The following is a 14,285-nucleotide window of genomic DNA, read 5'->3' on the forward strand; positions in this document are numbered from 1 at the left end:
AAGAAGGACACTTGGAGTCATGAAATTTAGAAACTGTAAGGAGTATGTTCCAAAAATAAACAATTAAAACAAAATTACACTAGGTAATGATTGAATGGGAGAAAAATGTTTTTTAGGCAATAATGCATTTGTACCACTAGGTGGTGCAACTATCTCCTACAGAACTGCTTATCCTATGTCCCAACATGGTATATATAATTATTTGATGTACAGTAGGAAGTTATGTGAAAACTTTTTTTTACGACAGCTGGCTCGTTGGTCTAGGGGTATGATTCTCGCTTAGGGTGCGAGAGGTCCCAGGTTCAAATCCCGGATGAGCCCTTTTTGAAACGGCAATATAAATAAATAAATGAATAAAATTCTGTAATCCCATTCAAATGTTGAAACTCCCTTAGACAAACACAGCTGCTTTACACAGATGCTTTACAGAACTTTTTTTCCCCTTAAGGATCTATATTTTATATTTTGAATTATCATTTTCTTTTAAAATTTGCAAGTTTGGGGACAGCTTGACGGGAAGCGCATTCAGCATTTATCCCACTTATTTGGATAGTTTCCAATCTATTGCAGATCCTTCATTTTAAATTTTATTTTAAAATGCTGTACATTTGCCAACTACTATCAGTAAAGTGTCAAAAAGCAAGCCAGTTTCAGCTATCACTTGTTAAACACAGCACTGAAAGGTGAACATGTGCAGAGTGCTTTCCTACTGAACTTCAACTCTGAAAAAAATGAAAACTAGAAATTAAAGGTTCTTGGTTAGTCATCTTTGAAGGACTGAAAAATTCTGCTTTAGCATCGATACGCCTCCGCTTAAATAAAAAATATATCCTCAAAATTGATGTGTAGGAATCATGATTTAATTTAAAAACTGTAGTGTAATACAACATATATACACACACACACAAACATTTAATATGCATTTCAAATGGTTATTGTTAGACTTCCAATTAAATGTTAGCATTATTAAAGCAATTTGGAAGTAGAAATTTTAATAACTTTCTTTCAGATAAATTAGTCTGGGGGAAAAAAGGGCCTTTTCTAACAGAGAAAGAGAGAGAGAAAAAACTTTTGCTTTTCTTTGTTGTGTGGGAACACTTAGAAGAGAATGATAGGTTCACTCACTATGCAAGTGGGGATGATCACATGATCTTTTACGATGCTCCCTGCTGGAAAATAAAGTCAATGGGGAAGCCAGCAGGAAATCGGAAGTTGCTCCTTCTTCTACTGTTCTTTTGCCTACCCTAGTCTATTCTATTTTTTTTATTTTTTTTTTATTTTATTTTAATCCCATTTATATCCCGCCCTTCTCCGAAGACTCAGGGCAGCTTACAATTCAAGCACAAACCAATGTGCTTAGCAATAGCCTTCATTCTATGTATATGCCTGCTTATTAGGGCTTTCCCCCCCCAAGCGGCATTATTACAAAGTCAGCTTAATTGCCCCCAACAATCTGGGTCCTCATTTTACCTACCTTGGAAGGATGGAAGGCTGAGTCAACCTTGAGCCTGGTGGGATGCGAACCTACACTAATTGCAGGCAGCTGGTGTTTCTTAAGGAGGCATTAGCCCACTGCTCCACCAAGGCTCTAGTTACAAATAAAACCAAATATATTTTTAAGTAAATGTCTACGGAGATTCTCAATCATCCAGGTCATTGTTGTCCCAAAGATGCTTTTTCATGAGGCAACTGGACTTTTTTGTGTTTCTTTGAAGACATTTCACTTCTCCTCCAAGAAGCTTCTTCAGCTCTGACTGGATGGTGGGGAAGGGAAGGATTTATGTTCCTTGCAGACAGCTGGTCATTTGCATTCTTTTAGAGAGTTGTTGAGGCCACCTGGAAGTTTATCTGTTTTGTCAGGGTCACCTGAGTAGCACAAATGAGTGTGGAGCCTTCTTGGAAACGTTGAAAGGCTGTGTTGTAGACAGGCGATAGATGGTGTCCTATCCCTTCCCCTCTGTTGAAAGAGGGCTGTTCAATTTTGACAGAGATGGCCTCTTTGACCATTCTTTTCCTCTCTCAACAGAGGGAGAGGGATATGACATCATCTATCTCCAGTCTACAACATAGTCCTTTCAACAGTTCCAAGAAGGCACCACATCCATTTGCACTACTCAGATAACCTTGAGGACACAGATAAACTTCCAAGTGGCCTCAATGACTCTCTTAAAGAATGCGAATGACCAGCTGTCTGCAAGGAGTATAAATCTTTCCGTTCCCCCACCATCCAGTCAGAGCTGAAGAAGCTTCTTGGAAGAGAAGCGAAACATCTCCAAAGAAAAACAAGAAAGTCCAGTTGCCTCGTGAAAAAGCATCTTTGGGACATTTTTTAATGTATGTTGGTTCAATAGTTTAGGATAGCGTTTCTCAACCTTGGCAACTTGAAGATGTGTAGATTTCAACACCCAGCATGCTGCCTGAAGAATTCTGGGAGTTGAAGTCTAGATATCTTCAAGTTGCCAATGTTGAGAAACAAAGGTTTAGGAGAGTAAAGCCTCAGCTGTATAAACTCTCTCGCTCTCTTCCCATAGGGATTGCTCCAACTTTCACTTGACCAGCAACTGAGCAATTCAATTGCAGCTTAGCCCTGCCATTAGTTCAATTGCAGATGCTCAGGGCTGGCTGAGGAGGATGGTCTCAGAAGTAAGGTTGGCTAGGGAGTTGGTTTGGCACCAAGGCTGCAGCCCAAGGAGTGCACAATGCTTGAATCTTTTGCAAGACTTGTCTAGGCTTGCCTACCTTGGGTCCCCAGGCTCTGTGACGCAGGTGTGGACATTCAAACACACACAGCTCATTTTCTGCTTGCATCCGTGTTAGCTGAGCTAAACAGTTGTCAGCCCCATTACTGAACGAGGAAAGGATCCAAGCAAATTCAATGGGTCTTTTTCTCTCTCCTAAACTGTCCTAAGCTCTTCTCTATGGCTATATTCCTTCCTCTTGTTAAACCATGGCTTAAATAAACCACAGTTGGGTGGGTTCACAAAGGTGACTGTTACGCTTTACAAATCACCATGGCTCGGGGCAAATCACATCATCGCCTTTCATCTCTATGAACACATCTAAGGCCTTCTTTCTCCATGTTTATCTCTGATATATTTACAGTCGTTAGTTTAATGGTTTAGTGCATTTGAAAGCTCATCCTTTCAGCACCGAAAGTGGGGCTTAAACACATAGTTTACCTCTGTTAAGTAAGAGGTAAATATTTTCTCACTCGCGTATCATTGGTCCAATGATCAGGATGCTGTTCATTTTAATACTCTGAAAACAGCGACAATAGCCAAAAAGTGCCTCCTCTTCCCTAAACTGCAACCGCTGGCCACGATGCAGAGTTCTAGCAAGCAATACAAAAAGAATGTGATTAAACGGGACAGTTGTAAAAAAATAATAATTAATGCAAGTAAATTTTCAAACCACAGACAGCAGAATTAAGACAGGGCTGTCGTTACAAAAAAGAACAAAACCTTGACTGATTTTATTTGATTTTATTTTATTCGGGCTGAGAAGAACACTAGTTTGTATTCAGATCATAAAAGCAGGGATGGTTTTAATTACAAAGCAGCTTCATGCCAGACTAATGAGTTCTCCAGAGATTCCTGGGAACTGAATTTCTCTGAAAATGATTGCTCTCTATCAAGGTATTCTGAACACCATTGCTAAGTTACCAAAAATTCCCACGGTTCCTGGGGGAGGAAAGGAACCATGGCAGCAGGGTTGTTGTTTTTTTGTAATGCCAGGCACACATAAACAACATCGTATCAAAGAAGTATCTGATACAGCCAGCTTTAAATTACATGGTAACTAATAATGCAAATATTTTACTCAGAGTACATTCCACAAGAGCTATTTCATTTTTTCCTCCCAGATGCATGAGGGATAGAAATATTTTCAACAAATAAAACATGTAGCAAAACATTTTAAAGATGAATGGAGACAGATCCTATCCTGTTGCAGCAATCCTTTGCATGTGCAATTAAAAGTAAATCTTAAGAGCTGCAGTGAGTTTGCTCTGAAAACTGGTGCCCTAGAAATTGTGTGGATAACAAATCCCACAATTCCTTGCCCAAAGCCACAATGGCTACAAGGGATGCTTAATCATATTTCATGGTAAAAAAGCACCCTTGGCTAAATTTGCACCATGGATGTGTTGGATTCCTGATATATTAAATACAGGTAGTCCTTGACTTACAACAGTTGATTTAGTGACCATTTGAAGTTACAACAGGACTGAAAAAAGTGACTTATGACCATTTTTCACACTTATGACTGTTGTAGAATCCTTGTGGACGTTTGGATGTTTGGCAACTGACTCATATTTATGACGGTTGCATTGTCCTGGAGTCATGTGATCACTTGTGACCTTCTGACAAACAAAGTCAATGGGGAAGCCAGATTCACTTAACAACCGGGTTACTAACTTATCAACTGCAGTGATTCACTTAACGACTGTGGCAAGGAAAGTAATAAAATGGCGCAAAACTCACTTAATAAATGTTTCACTTAATAACAGAAATTTTGGACTCAGTTGTGATCGTAAGTGAAAGGATTACCTGTAATAAACCATGATGTATATAAATCATAATGATTGGATTCACCCCCTCATGGTGTGCCAAAATCAAACGAATCATTAATCTAATTTACATCAGGAATGTAAAGTCTGAAATTAGGGAACATTTCTGACTAAAATATTTCTTGAAGACCATTCTGATATTGTGTTCCAGATTTCCCCCGCCCCACCATGAATTTATTGAAAGCCATCTCAGTTAATGACAATCATAGCTTGTGGTAGGAAGTTTCCCAAGCTAATAATGGATGTCATAAATAATTGCTTTATTTTGTTTGTCCCTGATCTACTGGCTCATTCCAGTGAATGGTGGTGTAACATGAATGGGTCAGAGAAAATAAAACATTCCTTCTTTTTTAATCCGCTTATGTATTTTTATTTTAAAATTCTACCTTTATTCTCCAGTTTTTCTTGATTGTCAGAGACATAGCTAAATAACTGATTGAAAAGGGAATAGTCAGACTTGTGTGCATACATACATACATACATACATACATACATATATGTGTGTGTGTGTGTGTGTGTGTTAAATACTTGTTAACTATTTAGATTACCTTGCTAGGCCCCAAACATGGGGCAAATCTTTATTTCCTGTTTCAGCCTATCTTGAAGGCCATCGAACAGGCAGTAGTCACACCGGTGACAGCTTATATATATATATATATATATATATATATATATATATATATATATATATATATATATATATATATATATATATATATATATATATATATATATATATATATATACATACATACATACATACATACATACATATATATATATATATATATATACACACACACACCCACACACCCATACAGAGGCACGTTACAATGCTATGTTTGTTTACAAATGCATTTTGTCTCCAATAATATTTAGAATATTCAGTGTTTCTTTAACTGAGGTATATGTTTTCCTTTCATGAAAATAATGGGAACTTCCCTAACTTATTCCACTTATGCCTGGTCTCTCTTGGGAATTTAGGGTGGCACACATGACAATCTCCCCTCATTTTAAACTTACAACTACAGCCCTGTGAGGTAGGCTCATCGATGGCAATCACCCCAAAGCACAGATGGACTCAGTGGCAAAGTGGGAATTTATCCCTTGTATCCAGTCCAAATCCTGACCCTAAAGGAATGAGCTATTAAAAGCCTGGGGCCTGCCATGTGACTTTATACCACAAACCATCCTTAAGCAAAATATGATCTAGTGTGATGCACAATGCCATTTATTGTGTGCACAAAGACTTCTTTAAAAAAAAAACCACCACCACCCAAATCTATAGCTTGCATTGGTTTTATTTGACCACAAACTATTTGTCTGTGTCTAAACTGATTTTTTTTTAAAAAAATTAATTGTTTCCATCACAGTTTGCAGGCAATTCGGGCAACCTTTTTATAATGAAGAGGTTTACTGCCCATATTTTAAATAAAAGACAGCCAGGTTTACCAGGGTTTGAGACACAACCAGCAATCGCTTGAAAAGTGTTAAGAGCTGCAGCTGTTAGCAAACAGTGACAGTCCTTTCCATGCTTTGAAAAGATTGATCTGCTCTGTGTGTTTGTGTTTCTCTCTCTCTCTGTGTGTGTTTAAAACAGAAGATGAGTCAGGTTCAGTCCATTCTCTGCCAGAGAAAATCACTGATTGTCTTTTTTGTTATTTTTCCCTCATCTTTTTCTCCATCTATAAAATTTGTTTGTTCTGTTAATAGCAATAGCAGTAGCACTTAGACTTATATACCACTTCTCTAAATGGTTTACGGCAGACATGTTGAACTCGCAATGTCACGTGATGTCGGGCAACGTATCGGGACGGTTTTGCCATTGCCGGCAATGGGGTGGGCGCGGCTTCCACGTGACGTATCTGGCCCGCGGGCTGGCAGTTTGACACCCCTGGTTTACGGAGTCAGCATATGGCCTCCAACAATCTGGGTCCTCATTTTAGCGACCCTGGAAGGATGGAAGGCTGAGTCAACCTTGAACTGGTCAGAATCGAACTGCTGGCAGTTGGCAGTCAGCAGTATTAGCCTGCAGTACTGCATTCTAACCACTGCACCACCTTGGCTCTTAATACTAGAATGTCCTTGCTGGGTCTGATAATTCAATCTACAGGTAGTTCTCGACTTACATCAGTTCATTTAATGACCGTCTGAAGTTACAACAGCTCTGAAAAAAGTGACTTATGGCCACTTCTCACATTTATGACCATTGCAGCATCCTCATGGTCATATGATCAAAATTCAAATGCTTGGCAACTGATTCATATTTATGACGGTTGCATTGTCCCGGAGTCATGTGATCCCCTTTTGTGACCTTCTGACAAGCAAAGTCAATGGGGAAGCCAGATTCAGTTAAGAATTGCAGTGATTCACTTAACAACGGTGGCAAGAAAGGTCATAAAATGGGGCAAAATTCACTTAACATATGTCTCGCTTAGCAACATAAATTTTGGGCTCAATTGAGGTCGTAGGTCAAGGACTACCTGTGTTTCTTTTCCATGACTCAGATGTAAAAACTAGCAGAAAATGCAGGGGGAATGCAGGGAAAAAAATAAAAATAAAAATAAGCAGGCATGTTTATTGAAAGTCAAATGCAAGTTTTATGAAAGATATGATTCCCAGCTGAAGTTTTTTTATGTACTCTATAAAGTAAGGAGATTGGTATTGCCCTTGTGTAAGTTATAAATTGGGTTGCTAGCTAAGTTGACACTGTGCTGTTGACATCAGCTTGTTATTAAGGATTAATCCAAAAAGAGGATTATTCTACAATGCTTTTTAAATTGGGAATATGTTTATAGTTAAGTGCAGCACAACATTTTTCTCCCTTGCCACAACAGCCCTGTAAGGTAGGCTAGCCTGAAAGTGACTGGCTCAGCCCTCCAGTGAGTTGCTGTGGTTAAAAGTGTCCAGAATTGGGTCTCCACACTACACCCCATTGGCCTTCAGAGGCACAAGAACCAGGCAAAAAAGTTGCCATCCTCTCCAAAGTTCTAGCAGCTTTAGAAATTCCTCTCTCTTTGCAACATGATTAAGATTTGTGCTGGCTTCGTCAACATGTCATTAACGCTTGCCTGGATGGGCTGTCCCTGGTGACCTGCAACCTGTCATTGTGGTTCAGCAACAGAGCTTGTGTGCACAGAACCCACATCTCTCCTTGCTCCTCCTCAAAATATCCCCAGCACGGAAAAGTTTTGTGCTAAACTTTGCAAGATTTAATGAGGTCTCCAGGTAGGCAATGAAGCACCTGTTCAAAGGAGGAGTGAACGTTCCCTGTGGTTGGGAAGGTGACCAAAGAGGATGCTGTTAATTGGAATGCCAATTATCCTCCCCAGCGCTCTCTGGCGGTGTAATTAAAACCATCTTGTCTGATCTTGTCTCCGTGAGGAATTGGGCAAGTTGGCAAAGGAGCTGGTGTGATTATGAACTACACAGCTGAGTTCCTGCTAAGCATACAGTAGTCCTCTGGGGTAGGCAAAAATCTCAGTAGCAGCAAACAAATTGCGATGCAGCTAATGTTGGACATAGAAAAGGGACTTTTTCTAGAATCAGGGCCATAGGTCAACCAAAATCGACGCGGTTCACTTGGATTGGATTTAGGTCTAGTTCTAGCACATGGAGCACTAGGGGGTTTGTGTATTTGTTGATTCATGTCAGAGGCATCACAATTCAAATAATATATGTATATATATGTATATACACATACAATATATTATTGTTATTTCTTTGTTGTTTTGCATGTACACTGAGAACTTATGCACTGGAGACAAATTCCTTGTGTGTCTAATCACAATTGGCCAATAAAGTATTCTACTCTACTCTACTCTACTCTACTCTACTCTACTCTACTCTACTCTACTCTACTCTACTCTATTCCATCCCACCCCACCCCACCCCATCCCATTTAAAATTTAAAATACTAGATTAAAATATGTACAAGTGAAACAGTTCTTACCCAGAAATGAGTAATACTAATTGCCTTCTGTCGCGCTGCCATGAGGTCCTCAGTATACACTGATCAGGACACAAAGGGCAGATCTATATGTGTGGTGTTGTCTGCACGTCACCGCAATCGCAAAGGGCAGAAGCCACTGGATAGCCCTGTTTGTTCAGAGTCTCTCTGGATCTTATTGTACCCATGCGCAGTCCATTTAATGATTTCCATACTTCCCAGCTTTTACCAGACCCAGGTGCCAGCCCCTCCATTGCTTCCATCCAGGGTTAGTTCTTCATTGCTTTCCATAGGTCAACTCTGCTTTCAAATTTTTCGAAGTCTTGACCTAAGGAAACTTTTCATGTATTGTAATCTCTGATGAAAATAGAATAGAACAGAACAGAATAGAATAGAATAAGAGTAGAGCAGAATAGGATAGGATAGGATAGGATAGGATAGGATAGGATAGGATAGGATAGGATAGGACAGGACAGGACAGGACAGGACAGGACAGGACAGAATAGAATAGAATAGAATAGAAATAAGATTGGACTAGACTAGACTAGACTAGACTAGACTAGGATCGGACAGGATAGGAATAAGAATAGAATAGAATAGAATAGAATAGAATAGAATAGAATAGAATAGAATAGAATAGGGCAAAGCTATCCTATCCTTCTATTCTATTCTATTCTATTCTATTCTATTCTATTCTATTCTATTCTATTCTATTCTATTCTATTCTATTCTATTCTATTCTATTCTATTCTATTCTATTCTATTCTATTCTATTCTATTCTAATTCCTATTCCTATTCCTATTCCTATTCCTAGTCTAGTGTAGTCTATTCTTATTCCTTTCCTATCCTATCCTATCCTATCCTATCCTATCCTATCCTATCCTATCCTATCCTATCCTATCCTATCCTATCCTGTACTCTATTTTATTCCTATTCTTATTCTTATTCCTATTCCTATTCTTAGTCTAGTCTAGTCTAGTCTTATTCCTATCCTATCCTATCCTATCCTATCCTATCCTATTCTTATTCCTATTCTATTCTATTCTATTCTATTCTATTCTATTCTATTCTATTCTATTCTATTCTATTCTATTCTATTCTATTCTATTCTAATTCCTATTCCTAGTCTAGTCTAGTCTATTCTTATTCCTATGCTATGCTATGCTATGCTATCCTATCCTATCCTATTTTATCCTATCCTATCCTATCTACTCTATTTTATTCTTATTCCTATTCCTAGTCTAGACTAGTCTTATTCCTATCCTATCCTATCCTATCCTATCCTATCCTATCCTATCCTATCCTATCCTTATTCCTGTTCAATTCTGTTCAATTCTGTTCTATTCTGTTCTATTCTATTCTATTCTATTCTATTCTATTCTATTCTATTCTATTCTATTCTATTCTATTCTATTCTATTCTATTCTATTCTTATTCTACTCTACTCTACGCTACTCTACCCTTCCCTACCCTATCCTAACCTCTCCTCTCCTATTCTATTCTATTTTCATCAGAGATTACAATCCAGGAAAAGTTTCCTTAGGTCAATGGAAGACTTCAAAAAATTTGAAAGCAGAGTTGACCTATGGAAAGCAGTGACCTATGGAAGGCAATTAGTGTTACTCATTTCTGGGTAAGAACTGTTTCACTTGTACATATTTTAATCTAGTATTTTAAATTTTAAATGGGATGGGGTGGGGTGGGATGGGGTGGGACAGAACAGAACACTTTATTGGCCAATTGTGATTAGACACACAAGGAATTTGTCTCCAGTGCATAAGTTCTCAGTGTACATGCAAAACAACAAAGAAATAATACATTGTGTGTGTGTGTGTATACACATACATATATACATACATAACATATATGTGTATATATATATATATATATATATATATATATATATATATATAGTATATGTATATGTATATATATATATATATATAGTATATGTATATGTATATACATATATATATACATATATACTGTATATATATATATACATATATATATATATACATATATATATATATACATATATACTGTATATATACATATATATACATACATACATATACATACACATACACACACATATATTGTGTGTATATATATATATATATGTATGTATGTATGTATATGTATATATGTATATGTATATATGAAGGGACGCGGTGGCTCAGTGCGTTAGGGCGCTGAGCTTGTCGATCAGAAGGTCGGCAGTTTGGCGGGTCGAATCCCGAGTGCCGCGTAACAGAGTGAGCGCCTGTTACTCGTCCCAGCTTCTGCCAACCTAGCAGTTCGAAAGCACATAAAAATGCAAGTAGAAAAATAGGGACCGCTCCGGTGGGAAGGTAACAGCGTTCCGTGCGCCTTTGGTGTCTAGTCATGCCGGCCACATGACCACGGAGATGTCCTCGGACAAGCGCTGGCTCTTCGGCTTTGAAACGGAGATGAGCACCGGCCCCTAGAGTCGGAAACGACTAGCACGCATGTGCGGGGGAACCTTTACCTTTACCTATATATGTATATATATATATACTGTATATATATATGTATGTATGTATATGTATATATATGTATATATATATGTATACACACACAATATATGTATTATTTCTTTGTTGTTTTGCATGTACACTGAGAACCTATGCACTGGAGACAAATTCCATTGTGATGCTTCTGACATGAATCAACAAATACACAAACCCCCTAGTGCTCCATGTGCTAGAACTAGACCTAAATCCAATCCAATTACTCGTTTCTGGGTAAGAACTGTTTCACTTGTACATATTTTAATCTAGTATTTTAAATTTTAAATGGGTTGGGGCGGGGTGGGGTGGGGTAGGATGGAAAGGAACGGAACGGAACAGGACGGGTTAGGACAGGATAGAATAGAGTAGAGTAGAGTAGAGTAGAGTAGAGTAGAGTAGAGTAGAGTAGAGCCGAACAGAACAGAATAGTTGAGAAGAAGAGAACAGAATAGTTGAGAACTACCTATAGAGGCATCTGAGGAACATCTGTAATGATTTGTATCCTGGACCAGCTGCGGTTTCCAGATAGTCTTCGGGGGGGGGGGCAGTAGTCCAACCTGGAGGTGACTAAGGCCTGGGTGACTATCCACAGCCCCCCCCTTCCAGCCCCCCCCCCCAGCACCGCTGAGGTTCTGGCAGTGTGTTTTCTTGACCCATCAAGCGGTCTTCTGAGCTAAATACAAGGTATAAAGGTAAAAACAATCATAAACAACCATATGTTAACAACAATAAACTATTAAGTCTATCGCACTCTAGCTCATGTGAGATGACTACAAGCAATACTAATGTCACATCAAACTTAGACAAATGCTAAATGAAACTTTTTAGCTCTGGGAAGTCGGGGAGGGGGGAGGGGGGAAGGGGAGGGGGGAGGGTTAGGGAGGGTTAGGAAGGGTTGGGTGGGGGGTGGGGGGGGAGGGATTGTTAAAGATAAAATGTATTGAAAAACTTTTCAATTAAAAAAAAAGCGGTCTTCTGGAATGCTGCTGGGCGCCTTCATCCAATGGCGACCTTGCCAGAGGGCCCCCCCACTTCCTTCCACAGCACCCCTGAATTTATGAATTCTGGTGAGTTGAAGTCCACATTGTCTTAAGAGTTGGCAACATTGGACAGCCTGGATTTTTGACCTGCTCCAGAGAGCCGAATCTTCGCTTAAGGTGCCCGAAAAGACCCCTCTCCCGCCCCGCCCCCACCCCACAGCAATCGCCCGTCTCGCGGAGGAGGTCTCGCTCGGAAAAGAGGAGTTCCCCGACCCATCCTTCCCTTCTCCTCACCCCCCCTCCCACCCCACCCTTTCCCGGCGCAGGCGGATCACAGCTCTTCTTTTGCATTCTTGCACGGGTAGCATCTAGGGCTGGAAGCACGCCTTCAGTTAGCACGCATCTCTGCCTCCGCTCACGTCGGAAAACAGCCAGCCGAGAAGAAAAGCAATTGCCCATCTTCGCCTCCAGATGCTCGGATCTGCGCTTCCCGATCCACTTCCTCCTTCCTTCTCTTTGCCAAGACAGCCCGGGTTATTGTTCCAGCTGTTTCCTCGGATGACGTCGCGTCGATTTGCCTAAAAATATACGATTATTATTTTTTTCCCCCGCCAAGAAATCTGTCGGTCCGCCTGATGCATTTTTGCAGAAACTTGGAGGCCCATCTTGTGGGTGCTTCACCACTCGAGGTTTTGAAGAAGAGACTGGACAACCACTGGTCTGAAATGACCTAGGGACGACTCCTGCCTGTGCAGAGGGGCTGGACTAGAAGACCTCCAAGGTCCCTTCCAACTCTTGTTATTCTGATTGGATTAGTTTCTTCCTTTTTTTAAAAAAAAAAATTAATACTGTGTAGAATCTTGTCCTTTGGTGACAAATACGTTTGCAGGCGCTTGGTTTGGAATGTCAGCTCGAGCCAAGTTTTCGCTTTCTCAGCTTTTCACAACTGCAGCCAAGAAAAGCATCGCAAATTAACCGAGAGGGACAAAAAAATTAAATGCAGCGTTATTTATTTTTCCTTCTCGAAGAAAACAAAACTAGCTCAGTTCTTTCAAAAGGGAATAGACTTGCTGGAATGCCATCCGTTTTCCGCATTCAAAGAAGGCTTGGGAAACGGACTTACGCATCTGGCTCGTTGGTCTAGGGGTATGATTCTCGCTTTGGGTGCGAGAGGTCCCGGGTTCAAATCCCGGACGAGCCCTCTTTTTTTAAAAAAAAAAAATCATAACTTTTTTTAAATATTTGAAATATGTATTAAATGTGAAAGGGACCTTAAATTTGCTAAGCACATTGATTGTGCTTAGATTGTAAGCCGTCCTGAGTCTTCGGAGAAGGGCGGGATATAAACGGGATTAAAAAAACAACAACAAATTATTCAGAGAGAAATAGAAAGATTTTGGTTTTTTTGCTTGCTTTATAAGATTGAGGTTGCAACCCTACAGAACAGGAAGATATTTTGAACGAAGGGGACTTGCTTTCAACTAAATTTAAGAATGAAAAGTATTTCCCTACAGGGAAAGGAGGTGGAAAGCATCCGAAAGGGAGGTGTAATTCGTTTGATTTTCTTTATTTTAGCTTGCTTTGCTATTTCATTTTCATCCTTTCTTCTTTTTTAATTTTTTTTTCTTTGAAAAGAGCACCTTGAAATATATTCAAGCGAAAACCCCTAACTTCCTCAAAATACATTTACATTAAATAATAATTAATTAATACATTTATATTGGACATGTTCCCTGCCTTGAGTTACATGTTTAAAAAGGCATGATGATGTTGATGATACATGTCAGAAGCATCACAATTACAACAAGGTGTACTATATGACTGGGCTTTTCAACCCGTGGTATGGGTACCACCTGTGGTACATTGGCACCTGGCAAGTGGTACGCAGCCATCCTAGAAAAGTGGTAGCGGGGGAGGGGAATGAGCTGAACTGGTGGCAGCACCGCACAAGCTTGAGCGAGAGACGGCTGGAGCTGCAGGGCTGTCAGGGCTCAGCGGAAGCCCCAGGATCAGCACCAGGCTCCAGCTGGATCTCGGCGCTGATCCTGGCACTTCTGCTGAGCCCAGAAGAAGCACCGATCAGCTGGAACGTTGCAGCATCTCCAGGGTCTTGTGATTTGCATTCAGATGCTTGACAACTGATTCATACTTATGACGGTCACAGCGTCCCAGGGACATGTGAAGTGACCAAAATCTGCTGCAACCACCCAGCAGACCGGGGGAATAAAAACCAAACACCCCCCCCACTCCACCC

Source organism: Vipera berus (assembly GCF_964194415.1).
Source record: "Vipera berus genome assembly, chromosome: Z".
NCBI lineage: Eukaryota > Metazoa > Chordata > Lepidosauria > Squamata > Viperidae > Vipera > Vipera berus.